Source organism: Balaenoptera ricei, chromosome 7 (genome assembly GCF_028023285.1).
Source record: "Balaenoptera ricei isolate mBalRic1 chromosome 7, mBalRic1.hap2, whole genome shotgun sequence".
Classification (NCBI taxonomy): Eukaryota; Metazoa; Chordata; class Mammalia; order Artiodactyla; family Balaenopteridae; genus Balaenoptera; species Balaenoptera ricei.
In genome coordinates, this window is record NC_082645.1 from 40,204,208 (window position 1) to 40,219,994 (window position 15,787).

The following is a 15,787-nucleotide window of genomic DNA, read 5'->3' on the forward strand; positions in this document are numbered from 1 at the left end:
CCAAGCAAATAACATGCTTGTCTAAAGACCTTTCTTCCTGCCCTCTCCTCGCTTTTTGTTCCTTACTGTCCTTTTGTGCACCAGTTACGCTATGCATTTTCTTTTTCTGTTTTTATGGCTGCTGGGGTTGCTTTCAGAAGGATACCCTAAGACGGCAGAGAAATTAATGCATCAAGGGATTTCAAGCAGAAAAATCCATCTGACCTGGTGACAGTTGGTAAGCATTAGAGAAAATCTCACTCACCGGAGAACCATAAGTTTGGCAATTTCATTTCGGCTTGCTTTGCTGCCCTTCCCAAAGCTCCGGGTTCAAAGAGAAGAGGAGGAAGCAACTTCACTGAGTTTGGTCAGAGAGAGAACTTTGAAGCCCACAGCAAAGCTGTCCAGAGCAAAGGAACTGTAAGAAAAATATCTCATTGTTGGTCCAAATCCGACTTCTTGATGCCCTGTTGCATTTTAATGAAAACTTGAAGCCACGTCCCCGACTTCCTTTTCAGCTGATGGATGGGGAGTGCTGTTTCTGAAGAAGGCACACATTCTTTCTGCCTTTTTCTCCTTCTAGCTGCTTTATTGGATGCTTTAGCTCAACCACTTATCATTGTTTTGTGATGAAGGCTGCATACCAGCTCATCTCGGAGTAGTTTGTGTTCTTCCACAGGGGCAGGGCCGAGGAAGAATATCTTTTTCAAGAGACGAAAAGTGGAATTTGTCAGTGATGCAAACCAGACAGGAAGGGAAGGAAGGAGACTCTGGTTTTTCACAAAAGGATTCTAAGATGCTTAAAAGTGAGCCCGACAGATTCAGTCAGCAGCTGAGGTCATCTGCCTGCAATTCAGTGATCTGGACTCCAATCACAGAGCTGATAGGACCAGGGGCCTGTGTGGGGCTGTGCACTTTTCTGTGCTTTGAAGGTCATGACAGACACTAAGGGTTTCATCAGGCAGAGTGAGGCAGCCTCTCTCTCAGGAAGACCTTTGACCTGAGTCTTGTTCTTTGTGTGGTTAGTCTTCCACCTGCCCCAAATTTAACTCTTCCATACAGGCCTGTGAAATGGTTCTATCCTTCTTAAGCGGATCAATCCAATTTAAGAACTCAAGTTAGAACTAAAGCAATTCCATTGCTATGCGAAAGTCCATTTTAGCGTTGCTGTCCTGTGATGTCACCATCTCTCTGGGGGTATTGCACTTTCCTGACCAGTGTTTTCTAAAAGGGACTTTTTTTTTTTTTTTTAACACCTTTACTGAAGTATAATTGACTTACAATGTTGTGCTAGTTTCCACCATACAACAAAGTGAATCAGCCACATGTACACATATATATCCCCATATCCCCTCCCTCTTGCGTCTCCCTCCCACCCTCCCTATCCCACCCCTTCAGGTGGTCACAAAGCACCGAGCTGATCTCCCTGTGCCATGCAGCTGCTTCCCACTAGCTATCTATTTTACATTTGGTAGCGTATATATATCAATGCTACTCTCTCACTTCATCTAAAAGGGACTTTTAAAAGAAAAAAAAAAAGATTTCACAACAAATAACCTAATATTTTGCAGTACCTCTAAGGCTATATCTAATTTTGAGGGGAAAAAACCTAAGAAGTAATGCAATTTTGTTTATTTTTGATGTGTGGTTTAAACCTAAGAGTCAAGTAATTATTGATTGTATAACTGTGTAGCTATTAGGTACATATGCCTACTTTAGTTATTATGGTATGCCAAAGAGTTTCAATACTTTTTGTTCATAAGACGTTTAAAATTTAGTTAGGGAAACAAAATAATCTCAAATAGCAATTAGTGAGAAGACAATGTGATAATTAACTGTACTTTAAACTGACAAAGTGCTAAAGAATCAAGTATAGAGAACAGAGTTGGGTAGGATGAGATGTCAATTGCATAGGATGGATTAAAAAGGCAAAAGCAGTTACAGAGGGACGACTATGGTGCCGCTTGCTAGGGAACTGAGGAGAAAGCAGCATTTAAAAAAGCTCGTTCTTCGAAATAGGGTCATTTGTAGAGACATGGATGGACCTAGAGACTGTCATACAGAGTGAAGTAAGTCAGAAAGAGAAAACCAAATATCGTATATTAACGCATATATGTGGAACCTAAAAAATGGTACAGATGAACCTGTGTGCAAGACAGAAATAGAGACACAGATGTAGAGAACAAATGTATGGAACCAAGCTGGGAAAGGGGGGTGGGGTGGGATGAACTGGGAGGTTGGGATTGACATATATACACTAATATGTATAAAATAGATATCTAATGAGTTCCCTGCTGCTGTACAGCACAGGGAACTCCACTTCACTGTACAGTAGAAACGAACACAACACTGTAAAACAACTATACTCCAATTAAAAAAAAAATCTTGTTCTTGGTTGTATTGCATTGCTCTGCAGGTAGTTTATTATTCTTGATGTCAGATCTATTAGTTACCTTAATGTCTGGAAGAAAAGGAATATACCAATACTTCTGTAATGTGTTAGGTGGAATTTGAATGTTCCTGGGAAGGTTTACCGTGGGAAAAGAGGTGCAAATTTAAGCTTTTACAAGATTGCTTTTATCCCACTGACTAAACTCCTTCTCCTCTCTTACAAATGCTTCCTAGCTTTTCCTAAAATGTCTCACAATGTTCATGAGGACTAGCGTCAGGGGGCTTTTTTAAAAAAGTAGATTTCTGTTACATGATTTCACTTACCATCAACCACGTTACTACCTTAAGTGGCATAAAGCTGGGCCCTTCATCTCCCACGCTCAAAGCCCTGAGATGTATCAACATTTGCTTTTGAGCAATAAGGCTGCTTCTTCAGCTGTTTTGCACTCTATTCATTAGGGAAGCTGAAAAAAACAAAGAGCAATATGAGTAACACGGTTAAAGGAGAACCCGTTGGAAGAGTTCTCATTAGTTAATGCTATCAACAAGACCTCCAAAGTCTTAGCTCTTACACTGGTCTTTTCTTAGACTCTGTCTCATCTCATTCCCTTTGGCACCTATTCCATCAGGGGCTTCATGGTAAGCTTGGGCTTATTGTTAAGGACCTGATAAAGGGATTTCTGTAAAATTCATGCTTGATCTTACATTTCCAATTTGTGAAGTGGAGGGGAACAAAATTGCTTGGATGCTGTTTTTCATCTGAAACTGGTAAAGCACAAGCAGATTATTTGATGGGGTACCAGGGATCACCAGCTTTCTTTGGATCACGCTATGAGAAACACTGTGCTATGTCCATCAAGGGCATGGGCTACGTTGCCTGAAAAAGAATCAGATGGGGACTTGACGCTCTACATGAGTGGAAGAAGGAAGAAGCCTGAACCTGGAGTGTGGCTGGTTTTTCCTGAAGCTGGGCAGAGGCAGGAGGTGACTGCCATGGGGTATTCTAGAGGTGGCAGAACCTCAGATGGGAGTGACTCTGTGCCTGTGGAACTAGAAACCAAGCGGCTTAAACATGGGGGTCCCAGAAAAGGTTTCCTTGGCTGAGTTTGGTGAGGGTGTGAAGGATCGTTTGAGGGACTGTCAGCAGTGCTAGTTGTTTTTTGTGTCCTTAAAGGTTTGCGAAATAAGGAAAAAACTCCATCCCAATTGCGTTATCCTCCATTTTCCTGGATGACGCAAGCCTGGGGTTCTTGTAAGATCCAAGAGTGGTGATGAAGCCCTGATAAACAAACTTCTCATTAACCATGGTGAAGGAGTGTTGGAAGCAGCTCTAATTTTATTTAGAAAAATTAAGAAATATAAATGCTCTTGCATTCCAGATGCCATGGGGTAATTAAGATCGGTTACAAGTCTTCAACAGAAGATCACTGAAAAAAAGACCTATTTCTGTTGGGATATGGATTTCTCTGATCTTGTTTGAGAACTGACTTCACAGGCAAAGCAAATTTAACAAGCAAAAATGCAAACCAATTAGGAATTACTAAAGCCACACTCCCATTTGGTAAAATGAAAAAAGAAAAACCTTAACTAAACTTGGATATCGTGGAATTCATCACTATTTCCAAGCAAAGGTGACAAGCAATACTGAATACTTCTCTGGAATTTCAGTCACTAAATATGGGGCATTTTAAAGATCTTTAGTGGCCATGAGCACTCTTGTGAATTTCTCACTCACATCATATCAAGTATATTAAAATGAACTGATAACCACATTTAATTAAATGCATATAGAAATGTAAGAGTTGACTTGCAGTCGCAGGTTCCCATGTTGCATTTTTAAAGATAAAAACATTCGTTTTAATTTTGTGATTTTCTTTTTAATATTTGGAACCAATCAATTTTCCCCCATACCTCTAATATTTCCACAGATCCTTGGAAATTTTGAAGGCCCCACAAGATCAAACCTATGGTGCCTAATAGATTAAAGGACCTGTACAGATGGAGAGCTAGTGGTCAGATGTATGCTTTCTGTGGCAATTGACCTGTCCTGCTCCTCATAAAAACAGTTTACAAGGGGCAATGGCCTTAAGCCATTGTCAGATTCTATCACTTAACATGGCACAGCAATCCTTTCCTTTCCAGATGAACTGCAAACATATTTCATTTCAGTGGAAGGAATGTGTCTATAAGGAGGTTGAAAAAAAGTTTTTCTTTCTAACGATGCAAATAAATTGAACCAGTGGCTGTTTTTCATGGCTTCCAAATGCAAAGGCATTATGATTTGATCAGGTATATTTTATAAGAATATGAAATTTCTCCTTGTTAATGAGCAGGTTTGGGGTAGCTTGAAACAGTGGAATATTGGCAAGAATACTGGACACAGGGAGAGAAAGACAAACTTGGTTTTACTTCTCGCACTAAGGAATTGTGTGAGCTTTACTGCATCTCTTGGCCCATGCAGGCCTCAGTTACTTCCCTTGTGTAGTGAATGATTTGGAGTGAACAGGTACTGTATTTTCTAGACTTCGGTTATTTACAAAGCACTTTCATGATTTTTACCATATTCATGTGATATCAGGCCAATAATTTTGTAATACTTTCATTTGTATAAACTCCACTCTTCACTTTAACAAGTATTTGAGGAGACGTCTGCTTTTGGTCAAGATGAAATAACAGGGAGCAGATTTACCCTCCCACCTGAAACAACTAAACACATGAACAAAATATACAAAGCAAGAATTTTCAAGACGTTGGACATCAGGCAATGAAGGCAGTGGTACCCCAGAGAGAGGAAACAAATGCGGTGAACTCTACAATTGCCCTAGCTTATTGCCTAGAGTTTCCAGATCTTTCTAAACAATAAGCTGGGGCAATTGTAGGGTTCACTTCATTTGTTTCCAGTTGTGGTACAGGGAAGGGGAATCCCGGCAGAGCCTCGCAGTTTCCCTGGGTTGAGGAATTGGAACTGGGAGTCAGCGGAAGCCAGGGTGCTGGAGAGTGAACAGCTGTACAGAGAGAAAACTCTAGATCTGAAGAAGGTTTCTCTCCAGTATTCAGCTGAGTACTGATCATGCATGCAGGTGAGGAAACTATCAAGTCTGGGGAGAGAAACATCTGAAAGTATTAGAGGGAACAATCAGCAGGGATCATAAAGGGCAGGAAATACTGCCTATTCTCACCACGTAGATCTCGTAATTCACAGGGCATCAGGTATACAGAAGGGTATTGCCTCAACAGTGGGAAAAGTTAGTCCTAGACTAAACTCTACTCTGGTCTCATCTAACAAAGCTTAAAAGGAAAACCTGAGAGGATCAATCTGTTTCCAGGTAACCCAACTGCATCTCAGAACAAAGTTCAAGAATATTTATTTAAAAAGACATTATGGCCAGCACCAAAAAAAGTAAAATTCCAATTTATGGTACCCAATCAAAAATTACCAGGAATGCAAAGAAGCATAATGAAGAGAAAAAAATTGATCAATCAAAACCAATCCAGAACTGACACAAATTACAGAATTTGTTCACAAGGATATTAAATCAGTTATTATAACCATATTCCACATGTTCAAAATGCTAGAGGAAAAACTAAAGATTGTAAGTAGAGAAGTGAAACATGAAAAAGATGCAAATTGAACTCCTAGAGATGAAAACTACAATGGCTGAGGTGAGAAATGTACTGGGAAGGATTAATGTCATATTGGACATTATAGAAGAAAAGACTAATGAGCCTGAAGACAAAGAGACAGAAGCCACTCTGAATGAAACATAGAGGGGGAAAAAAGTATTCAAGTAGTGAACAGAGCTTCAGGGGGCTGTGGGAACACTTCAAGCTGTCTAGCAATTATAGTCCCTGAAGGGCAGGGGAGGAGACAAAAAAAATATTTGAAGGGATAATGGATGAGAATTTTCCAAATTTTGTGAAAACTATAAAGCCACAAATGCAAGGAGCTCAAAGAATCAAAAGCACAATAAACAGAAATACAACTACTCTAAGGCACATAATAATCAAAATGGTCAAAACCAGTGATAAAGATAAAATCTTAGAAACAGCCAGGGAATAAAGACACATTACATACAGAGGATCAAGGATAAGATGACAATGAATTTCTCATGGGAAAAATTCAAGTGAGAAGACAGTGGAGAAATATATTAAAGTGCTAAAAGAAAAACCGTCTTCTTAGAATTCTCTATATGACAAAAATATCTTTCAAAAAATAGTTTTCTTTCAGACATACAAAGATGGGAAAGAATTCATCACCAGTAGAACCACAGTACAAAAAATATTATAGGAAGTCTTTTAGACAGAAGGAAAATGATATTAGGTAGAACTACGGATCTACACAAAGGAATGAAGAGCACCAAAAATGGTAGCTACATGGGTTAAGTATATTATGTTTTTTTCTTATTATTTATATATTTTTAATGAATAATTGACTCAACAAAAATAGCATAATGTGGGGTTTTTAATACAGGTAAAAGTACGATATATGACAACAATAGTCCAAAGCCTGGGAGGGGAAAAAAATAAAACTGCTTTTGTTAAGGTTCTTACATGTAAAATAGTATTATATCGATTCAAGGTGGACTTTGATAAGTGAAAGACGTATACTATGACCCCTAAAGAAACCTTCAAAAAATGAAACTAGGGATTATATCTAAATAAGCGAAGAGGGAAGATAAAATGCGATCATAACAAATAATCTGAGAGAAGGCAGAAAAGAAGAAAAAGAGGGAAAAGGGACAAATAGAAAGCAAATAACAAGTTTATAGATTTTAAACCTAACCATATCAATAATCAACTTAAATAAAAATAAACTAAACATCCCAATTAAAAGGTAGAGATGATCAGATTGGATAAAACAAACAAGACCCAACTATATGCTGTCTGTAAGAAAACCACTTTAAAGATAAAGACACTAATGGGTTAAAAGTAAAAGAGTGAACAAAGATATGCCATATTAATTATAAGAAAGCTGGACTGGCTATATTAATATTAGACAAAGTAGGTATCACAACAGAGAATATTATCAGGGATTTTTTAGAAGTCGATTTCATACTGATAAAAGGGTCAATTCAACAAGAGACTATATCAGCTCTAAACATTTATACACCTAATAACAAAGCTTCAAAACACATGAAGCCAAAACTGATAGAACCACAAGGAGAAATAGAAAAACCCACAATTGTGGTTGCAGATTTCACCATCCTTCTCTCAATAATTGATAGATCAAGCAGGCAGAAAATCAGCCAGAAAACTTGAACACCACTCCCAACCCAAATGACCTGACTGACGTTTACAGAACATTCCACCCATCTACAGCAGAATACACATTCTTCTCAAGGGCACACAGAACATTTGCCAACAGAGATCGTATTCTGGGTATAACGCAAATCTCAATATATTAAAAAGGATTCAAGTCATACACAGTGTATTCTCTGACCACAAAGGAATTAAAATAGAAATCAAAACCAGGTATTGATAACCCTGGTATTGTCTGGATAGCCAGACAATCTCCAAATATTTGGAAAATAAATAACATGCTTCTTTGTTACCCATGGATCAAAGAAGAATTCAAAAGGGAAATTACAAAGTACTTTGAACTGAATGAAAATGAACACAACATATCAGAATTTGTACAATTCCACTAAGGCAGAACTTAAGAGGAACTTTATAGCACTAAACCCCTATATTAGAACAGAAGAAAGATCTCAAATCAACAACTTCAGCTTCTACCTAAGAAACTAGAAAAGGAAGAGGGAATTAAACCCAAAATAAGCAGAAGAAAGGATTGGGCTTTATTCTGGCTACAGTTAGCTGTGTGACCTGGGCCAGCATTGTTCTTTCTGGTCCTGCCTGGTTTCATCACTTGACAGATGAGGACTGTAAATAATAACAGTGTTCACCAAATGCTGGGTCCGCCGCATAGGAATCATAAGGGAGCCTGTTAGAAACGCTAATTTCTAAGCCCTGACCCAGATCTAGGGAATCAAAATTTCTGGGTAGGGCCTGAGAACCTGTGCGTTTTAAACACAGAAGTGATAGGAATGACCGGAGTGATAGGACCAGTGTACTTCTCCTCGGTGGCATTCTGTTCAGTGACATGACTTCTGAGGGGATGCCAGCCAGGAAGGCTCAGCCCTAGACAGGAGGCTCTCAGCTTCAGCGTGATCCCTGCCCCGTAACTCAAGCAGCCAAGTCATCATGGGGAACATAAGGGCCTGGACAATGAGAATATTAGCAATGACCGGGATGGACTAACGTTAGAGCTCTTCCATTCATCTTATAACGTTACAGAAGCCTCAGCTTCCTTGGTATTCAGTAGGTGAAGGAGTCTGATTATGATCAAGGTCGGCTTCCCAGCCCTTCTAGCTTAGGGTATGATTTAATTTGTTTCATTTTCATTTTATTTGTGCCTATTTCTGTTCCATAATTTATTTCTTTAATCGTCAATGCCTTTGTCTCTTTGAACAACCTCAACAAATTTATGCTGACATCTTTTCAGACGATTCTCTAAGATGCGTTTCATTTGGAGTGAACTATTCTTCCAAGTCTTTTGTTTTTTGGCTGTCCTGCGAGAAATTAGCCTTTCTTCCTCTGTTTTGGAATTTTGGTTTGCAGGCTTATTTTGAGTATTCCCTCCAAATTTTTCCCTTCCTGACAGGTTGACTGCCTAGCCCAGCCCTCCTATTCCTAAACCAGAACCAGGTTTTACAGTTGAGCGTAGGATGTACTGCCCCTAGGGGCCATCGAGGGGTATGGCCGATCCATTTACAGAGTGGGTAGTTGGCTCAGTTCCTGAGAGTAACACATTGTCTTTGTGCCTTGTCTCCCCAGGCTTAGAGTTCTTCATCTGAAGCCATAGTCCCAGCAGAGTGAAAGCACTGTCTGCCTCTGGCATCAAACAGGAAGCCTGGCCCTGCTCCACGTCTCATTCACATTTAGAACCCCTTGTCCCACAGGGATCAAGCTCCCAGTCACTGGTGCCTACTTCCAGAGCCCAGACAACCCACAGTTTGTGTTTTCCCTTTGTGTCTGGTCCACGAGATCTTATCTTATACCAGAGCCTGGTTGGGTCTTCCTGGTTTCTTCCCTGCCTCCCTCCCTTCCTTCTTCTTTCTTTCTCTCTCTTTCTCTGTCTCTTTCTTCCTGCCTTTTAAGTATTTCATCTGTCATTGCTATGCGTTCAGAGTAGGAAGGTGAACTCACTGCCTCTTGATCATGATAAAAATCTGAATTAATTCATTTGAAAATGGTAAAGAAATGATATTTTTTCCAACCCCAAGTCTCCGGAGTAAGATCCACACACCTTATCATGACTGACTCCTATTTACTCTTCCACTTGACAGAGCCTGAGCATTTAAATCTTCTATTAATGCTTGTGGTATGTTATACAAGTTGGTACTTATTGATTTGTTAGAAATGTTATGTGTGTGCATGTCCTGTTCTCCAAGATAATCTGCTAACCGCCTAACAGAAGAGACCATGATTTATCATTAAAGTATTAACCAAAATGACACATTTTCTAATAGCCACACACAGAAAACCTCAATAAACACCAATTACCACACTGATTTACCCCACCCATCTCAAATCTCCTTAATTCCTCCATCGACTGTATCATGACACAGCAAAAATACTTATATATCCCCAAATAATGTTGAAATACAAAAATGGACAGCTATATTCAATATATCAATACAAATATGTACACATTTGATATTTTCAGTTTTTTCTTTTCTTGCTATGTGCTTTGAGAGTTAGTGCCTCCTGATCTTTCAACTTGGAAACATTGCATAGTTGTCTACTATCCATTTTCCAGTGAGACGGAGACAGAAAAATTCCCAGTGAGATGGAGAGAGAAAAGGGCCTCCAGCCCTGCCCATCAGGAAATCAGCTACCTGTGACCAGAGAGCGAGTACATTCTTTCTCCAGGCAGGTGTTAACCCACCCCAGCTAGTTAAGAGCCTGCAGGGCTTCTACTTTGGGGAGATAAAGAGGCAGCCTGTGTGGGGTCCCTTCTCCTCCCCCACAGAGCCATTTGTTCCTGGGGATACACCCCCTCCAGGAATCTTTCAATGCTCTTCAAACCATGGGCACGCACAATGCACCTGACCTTGTTCAAAGGCAGGGGCTGCGCTGCCCCAGGCAAAGAGTAAAGAAATACAGAAAATTACATCTCTTTCCTGTCTCTTTCACTCTGTTGTAAAAGGAAAGACTCCTGTGTCTGTTGACCAAAACACTTATTAGTTCTCGCTTTTCTTCTTTCCACTCTGTAATGCACACTATCAGCTGTTAATGATTCAGCAATAGGAATCTTCACTTTGATAAGATGCAGCCAGTGGGAAAAAAACCTCAAAACTTTGTATCCTCTACACTTTAGATCATTCATTTACCTCTGGGAAGAATGTCCTTTATGCCCCTTCATTGAATCAGGCATGGACTTTGTGCGAAACATGTTTTATCCTGTAGAAAGGCTCTTTGGAGAGTGGCATTTACTCAAAGGGAACAAATGCCTGCAGGGTGTTCTTACCGAGGCGGGGGTGGGTGGTGACAAGGTGTGACATCTGCAGAAGAAATATAGTCAAGCACTTGAGCCACCCTGTAGTTCCCAATAGACACAGGGCTCACTCACAAAACAACAGTAGAAATTTGGCTTATGTTTGAAAGGCTCTTTACTCAGAACTCTACCCACCTGATGGTACTGGCATTTTAACTATAAAATAGGGAAAGGGACGTGAAATCTGTGTGAGGCCACCGCTGCCAACACACACTCCTGCACACATGGGCGATCCCTGGCTTAGAGCAGCAAAGACTATAAATCCATGATAAGACATGTGTGTTCATGTATCTGCATGAGAAAATGAGGGATACTTAACAAAAATGTAATTTGCTAAGTATTTGGAAGGTTATCCTTATACTCTAGGTTTTCTTTCAAGTTTTAGTTTGGGCTTTTAAAGACAAACTAGAAACTGACTACATTCCTAAATCCCTGTAAAACAGACTTAAAACTGAGTGGCAGATTTTAAAGACACTTGTAGGTTAAGGGTGGAACACTGGGAGATGTTTTACTGTTTTTTTTCAAGGGAGTACTCAAAGGTGAAATATATTAACGCGTGTGAGCGTAGTCATAGAAAAGGGTACTGTTGAATATGTTTGCCAGAAGATTTAGATTCCAAAAAGAGAAGACCTGAAAGGCAAGGTGCCAGTGCTCCTTGACTTGGGAAAAACCAGGGACTTGGAAGAGTTCAGTGAAGCCCACCTCCTGATCTCCTACAGTGGGGAGTGTTATGGGTTGAATTGTGCCCCCAGAAGATAAGTTGAAGTCTTGACTCCCGAAGTCCCAGAATGTGACTTTATTTGGAATAGAGTCTTTGTAGTTAGTTACAATGAGGTCATACTGAGCTAGGGTGGACCTTAATCCAGTGACTGGTGTCTTGTCCTCTAAGAAAGAAAACGGAGGATTTAGAAGACGCACAGGGAGAACGTTTTGTGATGATGGAGGCAGAGGTCAGAGTGACACATCTACAAGCCAAGGACTGGCAAGGATTGCTGGAGGCACCAGAAGCTAGGAGAGAGGCATGGGACACACTCTCTTTCAGAGTCTCCAGAAGGATGCCCTTGATCTTGGACTGCTACCCTCCAGGACTGTGAGAGACTACATTTCTGTTATTTTAAGCCACTCAATTTGTGGTACTTTGTTATGGAAACCCTGGGAAACCTACACAGGGTTAACCTGTGTAGATATCGTCCATTTTTTGGTTGTTTCCACTGGGAGAGTAAATTCAGTCCCTGTTGCTCCATCTTAGCTGGAAGCAGAGATCTACTAATGATTTTTTGATGAGTTTTTTAATGTCTTGTTATGGATACCTTCTGCATGGGCACATTATGTGAAGAAGTAAGTTTGGTGTTTAATCCCTCAAGCATACCTTCTGAGACTTCCCAGTTTCCTCTGTTAACACTTTCATATTTCACATTTATATGTTAGATTATTTGATCAATGACTTTGTCCCTCACTAGACTGAAAGCTCAATGAGACATGGCATCAGCTATGTTTTTGTTTTGCTCATTACTGTCTTTTCAGCTTCTAGTATGTACCTTTTGTTGAATAAATGTTTGGTAAAAAAATGAATTTTCTCTGTCTGCAAAATGCATTGCTATTCTTTTAACACAGCATTCCGGGGAACTTCAACACTTCCTGATTTGATTATTCTATGTACCTTCACAGTGTCTGTCCTAGGACACCCCTACATTTGCCCAATCTACCAGTCATGGAGAATGTTGGCAAAGGGGCAATTTTGTGTTAGACTTGCAAGATTGTGCCCTCTGCCTTCCCCCAAAGAGGAAGGACTGGCTGCTGGGATCCCAGGAGCCTTTAAAATTCAAGAGTCTCCCAAGGCTGGACAGCCAGACCCTGCACAGAGGGCACTGGGCAGAGATGTGTTCCTAGAGAACTATGCGATCTTACTGGAGAATCCTGTTTTCTTTTGGAAGTAAACTCATCGGGAGAAAGAGGAAGAAGATAGCTATATAACATGCAGCGTGTAGTACTAGATATGGACTATTCACTGGTGACTCTTCAAAAGACCACCAGAGGGGCTTCCCTGGTGGCGCAGTGGTTGAGAATCTGCCTGCCAATGCAGGGCACACGGGTTCGAGCACTGGTCTGGGAAAAACCCACATGCCGCGGAGCAACTAGGCCCGTGAGCCACAATTACTGAGCCTGTGCGTCTGGAGCCTGTGCTCCACAACAAGAGAGGCCGCGATACTGAAAGGCCCGCACACCGCGATGAAGAGTGGCCCCCGCTTGCCGCAACTAGAGAAAGCCCTCGCACAGAAACGAAGACCCAACACAGCCAAAAATAAATAAATAAATAAATTAATTAAAAACAAACAAACAAACAAACCCAGGAGTCTGGCTCCAGAGGAAAAAAAAAAAAAAAAGACCACCAGAAACACTTATAGATCAAGCAAAGCTAAATTTATTAGCTCTACTGCAATATGGACAACATCTCCTGGACCGTCTTAGTAGAGACTCAGAATCAGAAAATTAGGGAAGGATATGAGAGACTGAATGTACAAATGCACAAATGGCCGGACCGCATATAGCAATAGAGCTCTGACCCACAGCCTTGGTGATAGCTAGCCCAGGAAGCCAAACCACAACCTCTGCAGCAATTGGCCTAAACTGGTCAAGACTGGTCAATGACTGACAGTTCCCCTAATTTTGCTCCCTCCCTGCTCAACTCAGGACTAAGCAGAGAAAGTCAAATATGCTTCCCAAACCAGTCACATAGGATTCCCTGCTTCTAATTACCCTACCTCCAGCCTCTCCATGACAACAATTTCCAATTAGAGCATACCAGACGTTGTCCTTTTTTTTTAATTATAAAGCTTTACCACTCTTCTGCTTGGGTTTAGTCTCTACCAAATGCAAGTGAGGGTAGCTTAAATCTCTTGCTATAGTAAACGCTGAATAAATAGCCCCTGTTCTCATCTGGATTCCCTTCATTCATTCCCATAGGTATTTATGAAGTTTTTAGAGCCTGAGCTGGGATTTTTAGGCAAGTCTTGAAAAGCAGGGACTAGTTGGAATGGGCAGAGTCTATGACATAATACTTTGGAAGGCACAGCTATGAGAGAGTCTGGAAGTACTCACTTGAGAAGTTAGCCTTAAAATGTGAGCAGTTTAATAGGCTCACAGTTTTTTTTTTCCAGAAGCAGGTATTCCCTGGAGCAAAGAGCTAGGATATTTTTGTTTGGTCCCAGGAATATTTAACATAGGGAGAGCAAAGTATGCCTGGTTCAAGAATTGGTTAATACAAGGACAGGGAATTATGTTGGTTCCAATTCTTGGGGTTGATGAGTAAAACAAATTCATTTTTAAGTCCATCCTTGATTTTTTCTTTTCTTACCCAACCTAGACAACAAGGTCAGTCACTTGAATAATGCCCTCACTAGCATAAACAACTTCCTTAGCTACTTTCCTATTGTACTAACCCACAAGGTGCTAAACCTGAATTAATCCTACACTGTGTGATGAAACTGTTTTCCATCTCTTGTTCCAACAGCTATCTGTTGGTGGTGGCTAGGAGGAACAGTGAACTCAGAAGGGTGCTGAGGCCATGTGAGGTCTCAGAAGGAACAAGCACATGTCTGCCATGTGCACAAGTGGAGAGCGGAGAGAGTTTAAACTTGTATGTCTCAAAAATGTATACCTCTACTGAGCTTTGGGCCCTCATATCCAACTACCCCCTGGGTAACCGCATCTGGATATTCTACAACCATGCCAATCTGCACAAATTATAATTGCTCTCCTTCACCAAAGGTTTGCTAATGGATCCATCAGATTGGCCCTATGATCCTTGTTGGCACAATGTTCCAGGCAACCATTACCACCACTCAGGTTAACACGCAATTCAAGATAAACCCTCTTTGTGATCTGGCTAAGGAAATTTGCTCTGATTGTGGAGTTATAGGCATCAACAATGGGGATGAGAGAAGAAGTTGATGAAATGATGGAAACCCAACCTCTTGAAATTTTATCTCATTTTTTCTTGCCCCTGATTACGGAAGTAAGATCAGAAGCAAAAATTCATCCAGTACTAGATTATCTCAGGTACAGTGATAGACACTGGGGAAAAGAAAGGTAATGAAACTTTTAGACCTTTATGGATTCGTTCTTTACAATATCCTATTTAGCTTACATATACCTGCCCATCTCTCACAACTTCCTCTCCTTAACCTCCAATATTTTAATTGTCAGATGGTAATTAGGAGACAAACTTATTTATGGGAAGAATTACAATGTCAATTCTATGTAAGGTGGTATCTGTGTTTACGCAAAAATTGCTCCCTGATAGAAACAGATATAAAACTGATTGATGTCTTAAAGCAACTGAGGGGTCTTTGCTGGCAGCTAAAATTACTGTTTTCCTAGTAGAAAAACTGGTAGAGAAAATTGAGTTCTTATAATAAATTCCATAACTGCTTAGCTGTAAATGATTTTTCAAAGTCACTTGACTGGGCAAACTGGTTAGAATAGAAATATTTTAATAATATTTCAAAAGCTTAATGTCAACCATCAGTGTCCAATAAATGAAAATTACTTTTAGTGATACATCTGGAAATATGACGGTTTTTTGAGCCAAATTCTCTCAAGCTTTGCATAAAATCTGGATTTCTACTGTGTGCCTGTTATATAAACTTCTGATATTTGTTATAGAGAAAAAGAAGATAAACTAGACACTACTTGGAATATTGAAAAATGAGTAGAATGTTAAGACATGTTAAATTTATTGTTTGCTCATCAAGAGAAAGAAAGTGAATAATTTATTTAGGGAAACAATTTTACTTAAAGAAAGGGCAATATTTTAATAAGTAGAAAGGGGAAGGGAACATATTTTGAAATAGGAACAGC

The 15,787-nt window shown here is 40.1% G+C and overlaps 1 long non-coding RNA gene across 1 annotated transcript in view; it reads right to left on the minus strand.

The window, feature by feature from the left end:
* The window catches only part of LOC132368935 (uncharacterized), a 33,741-nt gene that overhangs the window by 13,122 nt on the left and 4,832 nt on the right, over positions 1–15,787 (minus strand). Inside the window, exons 2-3 of the long non-coding RNA XR_009504190.1 lie at positions 2,695–2,834; positions 245–397 (exon numbers count right to left, since the gene is read on the minus strand). This is a non-coding gene — a long non-coding RNA (uncharacterized LOC132368935). The remainder of the gene's footprint in view (positions 1–244; positions 398–2,694; positions 2,835–15,787) is intronic.